General features: G+C 40.7%; 1 long non-coding RNA gene across 1 annotated transcript; it reads right to left on the reverse strand.

The window, feature by feature from the left end:
• Positions 1-10,178: 10,178 nt before the first annotated feature.
• On the reverse strand, positions 10,179-14,276 carry LOC122432448. The gene is made up of 2 exons (XR_006266825.1): positions 14,117-14,276; positions 10,179-11,510 (listed from the first exon to the last, which is right to left on the reverse strand). It is a non-coding gene; the product is annotated as an uncharacterized LOC122432448 (long non-coding RNA).
• Positions 14,277-16,205: the final 1,929 nt, after the last annotated feature.

Below are 16,205 nucleotides of genomic sequence, written 5' to 3' on the forward strand. Positions count from 1 at the left end.
GGTGGGTAAACATGAGGATGTGCTTTTCAGCTCGTTTCTCCTTTCCTCTCCAGCCACTCCTCTGATGTACTCAAACAATTTCTTCTAAAAGGTTTGAATTGGCTGTGGGGATATATTAAAATTCATAGGATATTTGAACTAATCATCTTCTCGCTTTCACTATATAGATACATCCTGGGAAGAATTACTCATATTTCACAATATACAGAATATTTTATTTTAATGAAGCAACTAGAAAATCAGTGTAAAGAATTTTTTAGTATTAACACAATCCATTACCAAAAATGTTGTGGGAATTCAGAATAGAAGACATTGATTGGTATTAGTTAGAATTTTCCAAATGATTTTCGTACAATGGATAGGGTACTAGTGAGACATAAATGAGATTTTGGGGAGGCTGTTGTTCTAGGCGAGGGGGACCACTCAAGCTAAGGCAGGGGTGGGGCCTCCAGGTCACATATTCAGAGGGCAGGAAGCAAGTCCACGGGATTGGGTGGAGGTCGTAATTTGAGAATGGTAAGAAGTTGTATAGTGGAAAGCAGACTGATGTAAGATACTGATTATGAAATGAGGTGAGTTGAGACCCAGTCATTCAAGGAACTAGATCTAACCCTACAGAGCAGTACTGAAGAGTTTTAAAAGAGAGGGATGTGTCTTATAAAGGTTAGTCTATGAGCAAAGTACTGTACAGATTGAAACAGGAAAAAAATGATTTGGTCATGAGGTTGATGGTAAAGGTCTAAACTAATGCAACTATTCTATTTTTATTTATAAAAATAAAGAGATGTGAGGCACACTGCAAGGGGGAAAGCTAACTGCTTGGAGTCTGCAGGGGAGCGAAGAAGTTTGGGATGAGAAAATGGTAAGGAAATAAGAAATTCACAATGTCCTGTTTAATACAGTTTTTCCTTCATTTTCATGATAAATTTTATAGTTGGGGTAAACAATCAAATGAAAAAAAAATTGTACTAGATTCTCCTGGAGAATTGAATGTGATTAAAGAAAGGGTCAATAGTTTTAAGATATGGATCTGTTTTGATTCTGTAACTCAAGACCTAAGTTGTAAAACTTAGTCATTGATCCTGTTTACTTATCCTGTTGAGTAGCATTTTTTGTGATTTGTATATTAAAGACAAAACACAATAAACTTTAACAAATGGGATTTCAAAATGTCGTTAGTGTTAGTTCATTAGTTCTATTAATTTTTTTTATTCCAGTGAAAAACAAAAGCAATATTCTGTTTCACTTTTGCTGCATTAGTTTAGCACAAAGTCCTAATTTTCCAATTTTTTTCTTCTAATGTAAGAACACGGATCTGATTCCCTTTCCCATAACATTTTCTGTGACTGACTTTCTAACAAAGACCTCTGTGACTCTGCTGTTCCTGGGGTGAGAAGGGGTTTCAGACAGAACCTTGACCAAAAGAGGAATTATCTTGCTGCCCAAAAGACTGCACTTTTATAGAGAAAAATATCTTTTTTCTCTAAAATATATCCTGTTACTCATTATCAGATACATACTTCACTGGGTAAGAGGGGTTAATAGCCACCTGCTTGCTGTCTTATTATTTCCTGTCAATTTAAATATAGGCTGGAAACATAATGATATCCCTAGATTCATTGCTACCATCTCCACTGACAGTGAGGAGGACATGATGAAACACTTGCACGCTGGTTCTCCCCAAACCAGGCATGAGCGCAGAGCTGCTTCAAACACTGCTGCTTCATTCCGTTCATTCATCTAAGCTTAATGGAACAAAGTAGACATGTAGGTACTGAACATATTACAGATACACATGCTATACAAAGAGATTTCAAAACTTACAGATCTGCTTTGCTGCCTTCGGAAGCGAGGAACTATCTTATTTGAATGATGAAAGTAGTTAACACTTACTAGGTAGCAGAGACCATTCTAAATATTTTCAACATATTAACTCCTTTAATCCTCACAATAACCCCATTTTCCAGATGAGAAAACTGAAGTTTGTAGAAAGTGAAGTGACATTTCTAAGGGAAGTGACAAAAGCAAGATTGTTAAAGCCTGGCATTTGTATTCAAGAATCCTGTGCTCCTTGAGAGATTCGTACCAGGGTTGGAGACCCGTGCCTCTGAGCAGGAAAAAAGGAGCTGCAGAGAGACCCGGCTATGATCACACAGTCCACAGCCCTGTCAAAAGTCTCTGAGGGCCTCAGAAGGAACAAAGCTGATCCCTAGGGGACAAGGTGGATCTAGGACAGGAACAGAGGCCTCCAGGGTCGGTGACTGGTGGATCCTCCCCATGTGATCAGCTTTGGGTGCGTCTCTACATACTGAGGAATTTTGAGGACCTTGGAGCAGAAGGCCACCAATAGTTCTTGAGGTGGAATTTGCCACCAGGTGGTCAGAATGAGGCTCAGAGATGTAACTAATTTTGTCTTCAAGTAAGTAACCCTTTTTAGCCCACAGGGGTTTGTGGATTCAGACTTATCCTCATTTGAGTAGAATCAACTTTAGAGCCACAAACAATTCAGTTTTCCACTACCTGCTTGTAAAAAAGGTCACCAAAAATATCAAGTAGAGAAAAAAATCACAAATAGTTCTTTAGGGGACTTCCCTGGGTGTCCAGTGGTTAAGACTCCAAATCAGGTGCCCGGGTTTGATCCCTGGTCAGGGAACTAGATCCCACATGCTACAGCTAAAGATCCCTAGTGGCACAACTAAGATTTGGCACAGCCAAGCATAAAAATATTTGGAAAGCAGTGCTTGTGTTATATCTTCCCAGCTTTTCCACATCATCATTTTCCTCAAAAACTAGGCTTTCAAGAATCAACTGGGTTTATTTTTAAATAAAAAACACCATAAGTTAACAACATGAAAAAGCAACAGTATATCTTCCAAGGGTACTAACTCAGTTCAGTCCAGTTCAGTTGCTCAGTCTTGTCTGACTTTTTGCGACCCCATGGACTGCAGCATGCCAGGCCTCCCTGTCCATCACCAACTCCGGGAACTTGCTCAAACTCATGTCCCTCAAGTTGGTGATTTCATCCAACAATCTCATCCTCTGTTGTCCCCTTCTTGTCCCGCCTTCAATCTTCCCCAGCATCAGGGTCTTTTCACATGAGTCAGTTCTTCCCATCAGGTGGCCAAAGTATTGGAGTTTCAGCTTCAGCATCAGCTCTTCCAATGCATATTCAGGACTGATTTCGCTTAGGATAGACTGGTTGGATCTCCTTGCAGTCCAAGGGACTCTCAAGAGTCTTCTCCAACTGCACAGTTCAAAGGCATCAATTCTTTGGCACTCAGCTTTCTTTATAGTCCAACTCTCACATCCAAACATGACCACTGGAAAAACCATAGCTTTGACTAGACAGACCTCTGCTTTTTATTTATTTTTATTTTTTTTTTCTTTTTAATTTTTTTATTAGTTGGAGGATAATTGCTTCACAACATTTCAGTGGGTTTTGTCATACATTGATATGAATCAGCCATAGATTTACACTTATTCCCCATCCCGATCCCCCCTCCCACCTCCCTCTCTACCCGATTCCTCTGGGTCTTCCCAGTGCACCAGGCCCGAGCACTTGTCTCATGCATCCCACCTGGGCTGGTGATCTGTTTCACCATAGATAGTGTACATGCTGTTCTTTTGAAATATCCACCCTCACCTTCTCCCACAGAGTTCAAAAGTCTGTTCTGTATTTCTGTGTCTCTTTTTCTGTTTTGCATATAGGGTTATCGTTACCATCTTTCTAAATTCCATATATATGTGTTAGTATGCTGTAATGTTCTTTATCTTTCTGGCTTACTTCACTCTGTATAAGGGGCTCCAGTTTCATCCATCTCATTAGGACTGGTCAAATGAATTCTTTTTGACGGCTGAGTAATATTCCATGGTGTATATGTACCACAGCTTCCTTATCCATTCATCTGCTGATGGGCATCTAGGTTGCTTCCATGTCCTGGCTATTATAAACAGTGCTGCGATGAACATGGGGTGCACGTGTCTCTTTCAGATCTGGTTTCCTCAGTGTGTATGCCCAGAAGTGGGATTGCTGGGTCATATGGCAGTTCTATTTCCAGTTTTTTAAGGAATCTCCACACTGTTTTCCATAGTGGCTGTACTAGTTTGCATTCCCACCAACAGTGTAAGAGGGTTCCCTTTTCTCCACACCCTCTCCAGCATTTATTGCTTGTAGACTTTTGGATAGCAGCCATCCTAGACAGACCTCTGCTCTTTAATATGCTGTCTATGTTGGTCATAACTTTTCTTCCAGGCACTAACTACCACAATGATATCTATTTTTACATATTATCTTTCACTTGCATAATTTCATGCATTTGCAGTCATACCTTGTTGACTGTACCATTTTTTTTCTGAGCCTCTGAATGGTAATGCAGCAGATTATCTTCTAAACTAGAAAATAACAGAAATGATACTATTCAAATGCTCATCAATTATTGGATTGATGCTCCCTCCACTCTTATTTATTTATTTATTTTACCACCACATGTCTTTTTTTTCCCTGAAATGCCTTGAGTTTTCCAAATAACCTGGGGTTTTGAATTAGTTCAGACTTATTCTGGCTAAATAATACAAGCAGCAAATTCCCCTTTCACGTTGTCATGGTTGTTCCTCCTCTGCTAGGAATTTGATGGAAAGAGTACAGAGTGAATAAGGCCCCAGTTCTAATCCTCTCTTCACCTACTTTTAGGAGTTTGTATACAGATTTACAAACCTTGTAAATTAATAGTTGGCATCAGAATGTGACTGCAATGTGATCCTATGTACCTTACAAAATTGTCAGAATCATATTATCAAAATCTGATCAAAAACTTTTCAAAACATTTATACAGAACATAGATGTAAACTGTTGCATAGCTAAAATTATTTATCTTTAATGTAATTGTTTTGGCTTTTCCCACCCATCATTTCTAAGTAGCTCAACCAAATTTAAGAAATAATCGATACATGCAGCGACCTGTCAAGTGTGGTACCATTTTCTGGAAGATGTTGAATCAGCTACAGACCATCCTGAGATAGGTGACATCATCATTCACGGCATAGCACCAGTAGGTAGAGGGAATGCTTTAAATCCAAGTAGATGGACCACTTCCTATCTACTCATTTTTAGAAAAAGGTACTGAACTGTCATTAAGAAAAAATTGATAGCTATTGTACAAATTTCACAGATGTTTACTCCATTATCTTTTTTGTTATTTATGCAGAAATCATGTTTCACTTACAAAACAGCACTAAGTTGACCACAGGGCAATAGGAGTTACTAAGAGCAAGCTTTGTGATCCTGTTTTTTTGTTTTTTGTTTTTCTTGTTTTAAAGAAATTATCACTGTCTTCTATTGTTAGTCTTTGTGAACCTGACTGCTTCTAGAATGTCCTCATCTTAATAAAAATTAAGGACACAAACATTGAACATAAAAGCAAATTAAGTGGGTGTCTTATCTTAAAATTACTTGATGGAATCATCTAGAATTTATCTTATCTCTAAAGGAATGAATTGGTTTAGTGGAAGGGCGGGAGGTTCTTTGATTGTTTTATTAGAAAATTTATCACAAACTTATACATGAGTGATATTTGGCTCAAGTGAAATCAGAGGGTTGCACATCAATCATAGTTCAATAAAAACTTTAAAAAATTTTCCTTTAATGAAATCAGAGGGGGAAAGTGACCTTAGAGACAATGGTAGTTAACAATAAAAGGCCACAAATTACTTGACATTCCTGACATTGAAAAGAGCTTGGGACTGCTCTAATGAATAGAATATAGCAGACAAGATGCTGTGGTTCCCTACCTACATCATGAAAGGTTATGCTTTCTGTCTCTTTCTTTCTGGAGGAAGTCAGACATCAAGGAAGAGGTCCTGCTACCTTGAGACAACACACACTGGAGAGGTAACACCCAGCCAAAGCCAGTCTCCAACGCAGCCACGTGAGTGACCCTCTAGGGCACCTCGGCCAGCTGGCCCCACCTGACATCTGGACCGCAGCTGCATCTGAGTTCCAGGTGAGACCTGCCCAGCCCAGCCAAGCCCTTCCCAGACCCCTGACACCCAATCGTGAGCAAAGGAAAATGAAATGCCCCTAAGCTTGGGGGTCATTTTTCACACAATAATATTTGCTGGAGTAGTAGTCCTAAAGTTAATTTATGTGACTCTTAAGTAGATGGTAAGGCTAATATACAATTTTCAAGCTACGAAAATTCCTGCTCTTGGTTTCATCATTCATTAAACTTGCGATCTAGCCAAAGTGTCGTTTAATGCCTTGGTTCCTTTGTCTATAAAATGTCCATCTCTTTAGAGTTGCTCTAAAGTTTAAGTGAGAATCCATGTAGAAATCCTTATAGAACGGGGCATGAGAAGCATTATTAGACATAACCGATAAGTAGAAATTATAATGCAAATATCTTATAATAGAGATGTGATATTAGTTTTTCTTACAGGTCAAATTTTCAGAGAGATATTTAAGCTATTGCCTATTTTCCTTAATGATATTTATTGTTGGACTGAGGGAGTGAAAGAATACAAATTCAATCAAAGTACATGAAAGCATGTGCCTACTTAGAGTTTCATTTTCTTCTCTCTTCTTACTGTGATATTACTCTGCATGATGTATTATGGGTTTTAGGGGTGATTTGTATTCATCATAAAAATTCCCTTCAGTATTATTAGAGCCCATTGTGGGATGCTTAGGACTGTCTGAAAGTCATTCGTCATTCAGAAAGTATGATAAAACCATGGTTAGGCAGCTCCCAGCCACTGTCATATTTACACTTCTGGAAAACAACATAGTGAAACAGCATTTGGGAAGGAAGTGACCTTGATGCTTTCATGTCATGCTATTGTGATAAATATCATCAACGTTAGAACTTTTTAACATCAATCCTATCGAGAACCAACTGCTACGACATCTGAAAAGCTACATCCCCACACTTCATTTCTGACTATTTCCCTTGGAATGTAAATGAGCTGTTTCTCGCAAGCAGGGTCCTTGATGTGACATTGGAGTGTACTTTCATTTTCTGAGGTCTTTCAAGAGACAAAAAGCTGCAATCTTCAGACTGGGTTTCTGGGAATTATATATACATATAGAGAGAGCCAAACTTCCTTTTCTGTATAAGGAGGAGACTTGCTGAGTGAAGAAACTGAGTTGCCCCCTGGAATGAGCCTCATGGGTCGGAAGGCTGCTTCAAAAGTGTGTCCAACACATAGTGAGGCCAAACAGACCGAAACATCAGAGCTTGGAGGAGAAAAAGGTTTACAGCAGGGCTGAGCAGGGAGAATGCAGCAAGGAGCCTGTGTCCACCCTTCTACTCCCCACCCCCCAAAACCCTGAACTCCCTAAGAGGCTTCAGCAAAGCATTTTTAAAGGCCAGGTGAAGGAAGGGTGTCCCAGGGTATGTGATCAGCTCACTCCCAGTTCTCTGGCTGATGCTGAAGTCACAGGGTGATTAACATTATCAATCCTTAGGCACCAGAAGGTGTAGGGGCTACATACTCATGACCATCAGGTAGGTAATGTCTTCCATTTGATGGTGGTTTTAGCAACTGAAAAACTCAGGAAATATACATGAGATACTATTATCTGGGTACTTCAGAGAAGAACTACAGCAGAGGATACGGGGGTAGGTTCTGTCCCAGGAAGACCCTCCAGAGTCCTGCTGGTCACAAGGGAAGTTGGGCTCCTCTGTCCTTGTAGGTATTTACCTTTTCCTAGAGTCATAGATCACCCCACTCCAGTACTCTTGCCTGGAAAATCCCATGGACGGAGGAGCCTGGTGGGCTGCAGTCCTTGGGGTCACGAAGAGTTGGACACTACTGAGTGACTTCACTTTCACTTTTTCACTTTCATGTATTGGAGAAGGAAATGGCAACCCACTCCAGTGTTCTTGCCTGGAGAACCCCAGGGACAGGGGAGCCTGGTGGGCTGCTGTCTCTGGGGTCACAGAGTCAGACACGACTGAAGTGACTTAGCAGCAGCAGCAGAGTCACAGATTACACCAGATAAAGAGGAGACAGTGGTTTCTCATCATCCTGGTGACAATGCTGTCTTACATTTGTGTGAATGGTGAATCATGCAGTTTATCTATACTGCTTGTGTGCTTGCCACCTTTTTCCTGAAAGCAATAGAGAAAAAGAAAAAAGGCAAAATCACCCTTTGTCTAGAATCTTTATGACAATGCCAACTCTCATTTTGGAAGAGTAGAAATTATCTTATTAAGTGTTATTGTTTTCCAGTACCAAAGCTAGTTCTTCAAAGTACAAAATATGAAACTTTCTTGTAAAAAAAAAAAATCCTCCATGATTCTGATGAAGAAGAAAAGCGAAATTACAGGAATTCAGAGGCCCCCTAATTTGGACACTTGTTATTTATCCCAGGCTTATTTCTCCTTCTTCTCTCCTGCTAGCCCTATACCCACTGTAACCAGTCTCTCACTGCCAAACACACTCCAAAACTTAACACAAACTATTCCCACTGCTAGGAATGCACTTTCCTGACATTCCGACAGTTGAGAAAGCGCTAACTTCTCTGAGTGAGCCGTTGAACTCTAGTGTCCAAATTTTCCGCAGTGTTCTCCAGCCAGAATTCTATGTCCCTCAGACATACCTCCAGGGGAATCTGTTTATACTTCTTATCAGTGGTTTGTTGTCAACGGCATTTTATCACTCATTATATTCTGTGTTTGAAATTAAAGATGCTTAATATGTTTTTTGCCAAGAATTGTAAAAGATCTTAGATTTTATCTGAATACAATCTAACAAGTGTGCCATAGCAGTTTCATGACTTGCTGGAAGACATGAAACTCCTGGGTCAGAAACAAAGGGCTTCATTACCCACAGATATAGCAGTAGCCAGAGTATCTGTATGTGCACCTTTTCTCTGAGCCCTGAATCCCACCAGGTGCCTTGAAGAAGGCAGGTGTTGCCTGCATAGGCAGTAGGTTGCATAATGGAAAGGAACCCACGTCATTTATAATGAGCAATAAGCGTGCCTGACGTTTGCCCAGAAGAACACTTTATCTTTATTTTACTGGACGGTACACGGATATGCCTTTGCTGCAGAGACAGCTCTCTCTGCCGTCTTCCAAGTCCCTTCACTGTGCATACAACCTGGGAAAGGCAGCCAGCACCTCAGCTCTCCACACACCAAGAAATGTGGCTGGTTCATGGAATAGTGTCTCCCAATGTTAGTTTCCTCCATTTTGCTCATGTCTTTCTGTCTGTTCATTATGGCCTTATAACCTAGGAAGAATGTCTTATTCATATTTCTATAGAATAAACATTGTTTATTGAAGAAAGTACATCCAGCCTTCTGAATAAATGGAATGATAGAACAAGGGTGTTAAGAACCTCCTCTGTCTACACCCTAGATTTTTAAAGAATCTACCTTGCCGATAGCAGAATGGAAGCCAGCGAGTATGTATTTCAGTGTTGAGCATACAGCCTTCCTATTACACTTAGGTTTTCACTTTGGGGATGATTAACTCTTAGGGCTTCCAAATTCTATTTCATCCAACCCTAGCCACAAGCAAAGTGCCTCCTACTTTCTTATTCCCAGCTTCATCAAGACCAGAGCCAAGGCAAAGAAGGTTCATTTCACCAGGGTGTAAATACTGATGACAGCTTTAGTGTTACCCATTTGAGACTGACGGTAAGCTAAACAAGAAGGAAATATAAGTTGGGTAAATGTGAGCAATTGCTAGCTACCCTAATTAATAGAAATTTTGACTATTGTTCCTGAAATTGTACATTCACACCACACTGATGAACATCTGCCCTTCCTATGTATAGGAGTGAGCTTGGGAAATGGGTCCCAACAGTACAGGGACATTAGTTAATATTTAAATAGTCGACAGAAATACAGCATTTTGGCTATCACATAAGCCATAGCTCTTCCATTTGAAAGCAGGTATAAAGTAACACCAAATAGTTTTGAATCACAGACAAGAAAAAAAATACTTGTTCCTGCCAAGACAAACATTTAGTATAATCTTTTTCTAAGGAAAACTTTCTGCATAGCCCCAAACATGTTTTTTTTTTTTTTTCCAAATGAACATTGAGAGTGCCAAGAGAGTTTGAAAGGAAGCACAATTATTGCTTAGAGACCAAAAAGGAAGATGATTATCTTTTAACAGGAGAAATATGCCTGAGTATGAGAGGTAACAAGATGGATTTTATTTTTTAAAAAAAACATCAAAGAATGCCTAGGGCATATACTGCATTTATTTAATATAACATTTGCATGGAACTTGCCAGAACTCCCAGAAATGCTTTCAGTAGCATGTCATTTTGCAGCTCTATATGTACAGAGATGATTATGATAATTATTGGCCAAGTTTAGTAATTAATATTCACTGCAAAATATCAAACCCTGCAGTTCCCATGCCCAACTTCACTCAACATTCAGATCATTTCAAAGTCACCACCTTGAGGAAGACCTGTGATCTCCAACCTCAACCTGCAACTAGACACTACCAGTCAGCCTGGGGGATCTCACTGCCATGTTGGTTTGTTGATAACTCCTCCTTCCCCAGCCTGCCCGCACCCCACGCACACACTCCGTGAGCTTCACTGGGGTTGAGCCATGTCGGTTCCTTCATAGCTCCATCTCCTGGGCCTAGAATAGTGTCTCAGACAGAAAGATAAAGAAATAACCGCAGGACAAATGGGTCCCTTGTGTTACTCTTTAGGGCTCCGCTTTCAGACCTCTTTCCATCCACAGGATTCTCGGTAGCTGTCATCTCTTCTCAGCAGTGTGCTGGCAGAGGGCATTTTCTCCAAACCCATAGACCACAGGCGACACCTCGGTTTGGCGAAAGGGGAAGAAGGCCCTTTTGCGCTTGCAGTCACAATGACTGGAGTTTCCTCTTTCTCATGATTTTCCTTCTCTTCATTTGTTCCTTGGTTTTCAGTTTTTCCTGAGTGTAGAGCGCGTCGTTCCTGGCTGTTCTCGGACACCTTGGCAGTTCACCCAGTTCACAAACCGCCTTCCTGTCGGCCTTGCCTCCTGCCGCCATCATTCAGCCCCCAGCAACTTACGTGGTGTTTGCTCCCAGACACGTTCCGCGTGTGCACTCACATGCTCTGTCTGTAACTTGTGTTGTACGTATTGTGGTCTGATGAGTACATAGACAAGAGTGATAAGGGCATGGACAGATTGCAGGACTATGGGTTCTCACTTTTCGAAAGCAGATATTAATTTTATAAGGGCAATTTCAGAAAATAAATCAAATTTTCCTATTCAGTGTTTGGGCTAGGTCCCATAAAATTTGAGCTGTATTGAATCTCAGAGTATTTGAGCCACATCAAGTTTTGGATTGGTCAGTCTTTCTGAACTTGGGCAGAATTCTAGTCAGGAAAAATATATATGCATCCCTCTCATGGTGAACTCCAGAGAATACAGGTATTTTGTTTGTTTCTCGTATTATTTCTAGCACAGATCGTACTCCCGTTCATCCGTCTCCGTCCACTCTTGCTAAGTTCCTGCTCCTTTCACATCTTCTGCAGAAGTGTATTTCCTGAAGGAAAAACCAGGGGGCAAGCAAAGTGCTGTTAGCGCAGGAGTTGACCTAGGACGGAGCACGCATTTTGCAACTGGATCTGGAATCCATCTCCCTGTAGATCACTGTCTGCATCCCTCTGTGTCCCCAGGGTTTTCCTGATTCATCTTGCAGATCAAGCTGGTTCCTGGGAGCCTGAGGTGTGTTTTGAAGGACAGAGACGGGTGTGTTTAGGGGAGGTGTCAGCCCCACATACAGAACAAGTTACTGAGCACTGGCAAATTTTCTTTACTGCTCGGGCGAGCTTTCCTCCTTTTCCTTATTTATCTGTGCTGTTTTTGTCCCCAGGTATGTTTCTAACACTCAGAGAAGTTACCAGTGGTTTCCTGCTCTGTTCTCTCATCAGTTTTCTCATCGGTTTCATCTCCCGTTTCTGTTCACTAAACCTAAGTCAGTAAGATGACTGGTCTCTTCTTGGCTCTCATAAAGCCTCATTAATTTGGAGAATGATTGTGGAGTGGGGGGAGGGTGGTGTGTGCTGAAGGAAATTGAGGAATTGAGGCCTGGAGGATATTGTTATACACCAAGTGAATGCCAGGAGGAAGGCAAGACAGGAACTCTCAGCTGAGAAGGTTGCATTTGTATTAAAATGCCAGTAATCAACTAAATAGACCCCAAGACTATTTATACTTGTGGCAAGTCTTCTGTAAATAAAGCAAAAAAAAATTCAATACGGTGCTGAAAATGATTCAAAAGTTTTAATTTCTGATAAAAAAATGAACAAATCTAGCAACCAGCAGTCCTTATCTAGGAAAACCCCGGATCCACTATAGCAGGTCAGAAACATTTGCTGTCTTTAGTTTCCATTCTGTGAAGAATTGGAAGGGCCCAGCTTAAATCACACACTCTCTCATGGCTTTATATCACCACGATATCCCAACATCATACAAAGATACGGTGATATAATCCGTTAGGCAAAGAACTCAAATTTAACACCAAGCCATCCCTTTCTGCCTGGTCCTTGTAAATAATCATCAAATTTCCTGTTAAATCTTACCTACGTAAGTAGGTCCTTTACCTCAAAAAGTTTAGAGGGATGTATCCTTGCCTCAAAAATATGGATAGCATTTTACACTTTAAAAAAAATTTTGTTTTTTGCACTAGATTTGAACATATTACATTTTAACTGTGATTCAAATTCTCTCAGTGTGGTAAAAAGATAAAGGTGGTTTACCAGGAAACACAGGAAACCTTTATGTTTAAAAAATAATAAGCTATTATGAAACAAATACTGAATTCAACTTCACCAGATGACTCTGAAAGATTCATGGGTACTTAAGACTTCATCCAGTAATTTACAACAGAAAAAAATAAAACATGAAGACATGCATTTTCCGCAGATATTATTCAGTCATTATCTCAAATCTCTCTCTATATGACAGTGAGACCCTGGTCTTTCTGAGACATGATCGACTGCCTGATAGTAAGAAAAAACAGAAGGATTCAAGTGTCATGAAGCAAACCTTCCAATAACTCAAGTGTGGAATGAAATCAGGTAGGACATCACACTGACTTTCTCAATTTATGTCTCTTTTAAAAACAAAAGTTGACATTTGCATGGTAGTCTTTCAGCAAATTTGGCAGAAAAAAATCCAACTTAGTTATTTCAGAAGAATTCTACCTCTCTTAACAAAAAAGTTCTTGGAGACCCATCAATGACAAGAAATATCTTTCAAGGCCTCCCTCAAACACTGTCACATTTACCAGGTGACACTTTCTTCTACTTCTCATAACTTATCTGACACACTAGCGTATCAGCAATATACTACAGGGGAGATAATTGGAATCAAGAAAGCTAATCCACCTTTCTGCTTCAACTGTCAGAGAGGGAAAAAAAATGAAGTCACAGCAAATACTTTTAAAAGCACAACAGTGGAATGTCAATTCCCTGACTCAGCAACCCAAACAGAAATGGCAAATCTATTCACAAAGCCGTAAGAACCTGCCACAGCTGGTGTTCAGTGGCATAATGTGCTTTTATAGCTAACTTGAATGGAAGTCGTAGGAAAGAGCGATGTGACAGACCCCTCACCCCAACCTCCAAGTAAGGCTGCAAGGCACTGCACGCCCGTCTAGCGTCCAATAAATCCAGCTGGGTTAAAGCATAAATCTAGTACTCCGGTCTAATAGAGCAAAAGTTTCAGGAAAGTGATTTCAAGTGTAGGAAAGGACAGTGACTTCCAAATAAATCTAGTCGAAAGCTGTGTTGCTTGGCCACAGAGTTAATCAGGAAGCCAAGTGGGTGCAGTCAAGATCTTAGCCCCGTGATATTCACACACCCTTGTCCTCCTTATGCGGCAATGCAAAGATTGCTGAGCATCAGATGGAAACAAGCATGCTGGTTACAGAAACCTCTCTGAGTGGAAGACAAAACAAAACAAAACAAACAAAAAACACCTGACGATGAATATATTGTTCCTGTTTATATCATATCAAAAAAGTGAATCTTTGAAGGTATAATTATTTTTCTAAGGACAGTTCTCACAAGAAGTTTTCTCTTCCTCCTTCTGTCTGTCTCTTTCTGGATAGGGAATCTCTGACTTAGGTACATCTGCCCATCTTACCGAGATGCTGGACATGCTGTCCCAAATGCTGAAGAGTATTTTCTCATGGGGAGGAAAATATCCAGATATCCACAAGCTAGCAGCCGCCATATGAAGCAATGCCCTTCTTGAAAGGCAGCAGAAAGGCGCCGTGGGGCTGACTATCAGCTGCTGGGCGCTTTCGGTCAGTCCCACCCACTGTAACTGCCTCTGACCTGGCTGAGTAAGTGGGTGGCTGCAGTTAGATTCTAAAATTGGCTCATCAAAGTCCAGAAGTTGAACATTTGTTTAATGTTTAAATATCTATTTTGTTTTCTACTTTGACTCGGAAGCACTTAAAGGGAAAGAATCTAGGAAAAAAAGATTTTTAAATGGAACTTTGAAATTGAACATTTTGAAGACTGGGTTCAGGATCCTGCCTTCTGTCAAGATGACACCCTGTTTTCACACTTGTGCGAAACACCCAAACACAGATTATTGCAGACTCATTCACAACCTGCCATGTCTTACTATTTAACTGTCATGTACCGATATCAACAGAGACCAGCTTTTGCTACTAAAAAATGCTTTTATTGTGCAAGTTTTAGTGTAATTAATTCTTTCCTCTAACTTCAGGCTTAAGAGAGTGAGGTCTTTGTGCCTACAGAGACTGCTAAGAAGCCTGCCCTCCCCTGCCCTTTACACGTTAAACCACTCTCATCAGCCACCTTAGCTAATGGAATATCCTATATGTTTGCAAAATTCTCTCATGATCAATTCCAACATTGTTCCATGGAAGAGTTTTATTGCTTCCTACCTTCTTTCTTTTATATGAAGATATCTATTGATTTCCTACTAACATTAAAGCATTACACTTGAGACTGGGGAGAATACTTAAGACAGAAATAGTTCTCCATCTTATCATCCAGGAGGGACAATTATAGGCAATAATAATTTAGGGTGATTATTTGTGTTTAATGTGATTGTTTAGGAACCCTCAAGAGGGACACTTAACTGGACTACAGTAGTGAGGAAAAGTTATGACAAACCTACAAACCTAGACAGCATATTAAAAAGCAAAAACATCACTTTGCCAACAAAGGCCCATATAGTCAAAGCTGTAGTTTTTCCAGTAGTTGTGTACGGATCTGAGAGTTGGACCATAAAGAAGGCTGAGCGCCAAAGAATTGATGCTTTCGAATTGTGTGCTGGGGAAGACTCTCGAGAGACCTTTGGACAACAAGGAAATCAAACCAGTCAATCATAAAGGAAATCAACCCTGAATATTCATTGGAAGGACTGATGCTGAAGCTCCAATAATTTGACTACCTGATGCGAAGAGCCGACTTATTGGAGAAGACCCTGATTCTGGGAAAGACTGAAGACAGGAGGAGAAGGAGATGAAGGTTTAGATGAGGATTAGATGGTTAGGTAGCATCACCGAGCCAATGGATATGAGTTTGAGCAAACTCTGGGAGATAGTGATGGACAGGGAAGCCTGGCGTGCTACAGTCCATGTGGTCGCATAGTCAGACACGACTTAGCAACTGAACAACAGTGAGGGAAAGCACTCAGTAAGAAGGGACAGCCTTTGCTGTAGGAGGAGGGGAGGCAGAGGAGTGATCCTGGTGAAGGTCTGGTGGAGATAGAATGTGAGGAGTGGAGACGTGTGAAACCTGGGCTTGGTGGTGTGAGCAGGGACCGTGGTACAGATTAGCCTTCTATCCTAGCACCGAAGTAATCACTTGAGAATTACACGTGCCGTCACATTTGGATTTGTGAAAGTTTGCTCTGGAGGTTGGAGACCGGATTAGAGAAGGACCTTGAATCCAGTTTAGAATATCAGTTCAGTGCCTGTTGGAACAATCTCCATGGAAGAAAGTGATGGCCATGCTAAGGAACTGCTGCTGTGAATGGAGAGAAACATACAGATTTGAAATATTTAAGAGATAAATGTGATTGGCTCTGTGTGATGACAAACAAGTGTCGAGGTCTTGAGCAGCTGGGTGGATGTTGTCAGCCCTTGAGACAGGAAACATGGTAGGAGGGACATGTTCGGTGGGAAAAGTGAGTTCCGTCTGTACCTGACTAGTCTGAGATGATTGTGGGGCATCCCAGTGGAGCTTTCCAG

The sequence above is a fragment of the Cervus canadensis genome, chromosome 31 (assembly GCF_019320065.1).
Source record: "Cervus canadensis isolate Bull #8, Minnesota chromosome 31, ASM1932006v1, whole genome shotgun sequence".
In the NCBI taxonomy this organism is placed as follows: Eukaryota; Metazoa; Chordata; class Mammalia; order Artiodactyla; family Cervidae; genus Cervus; species Cervus canadensis.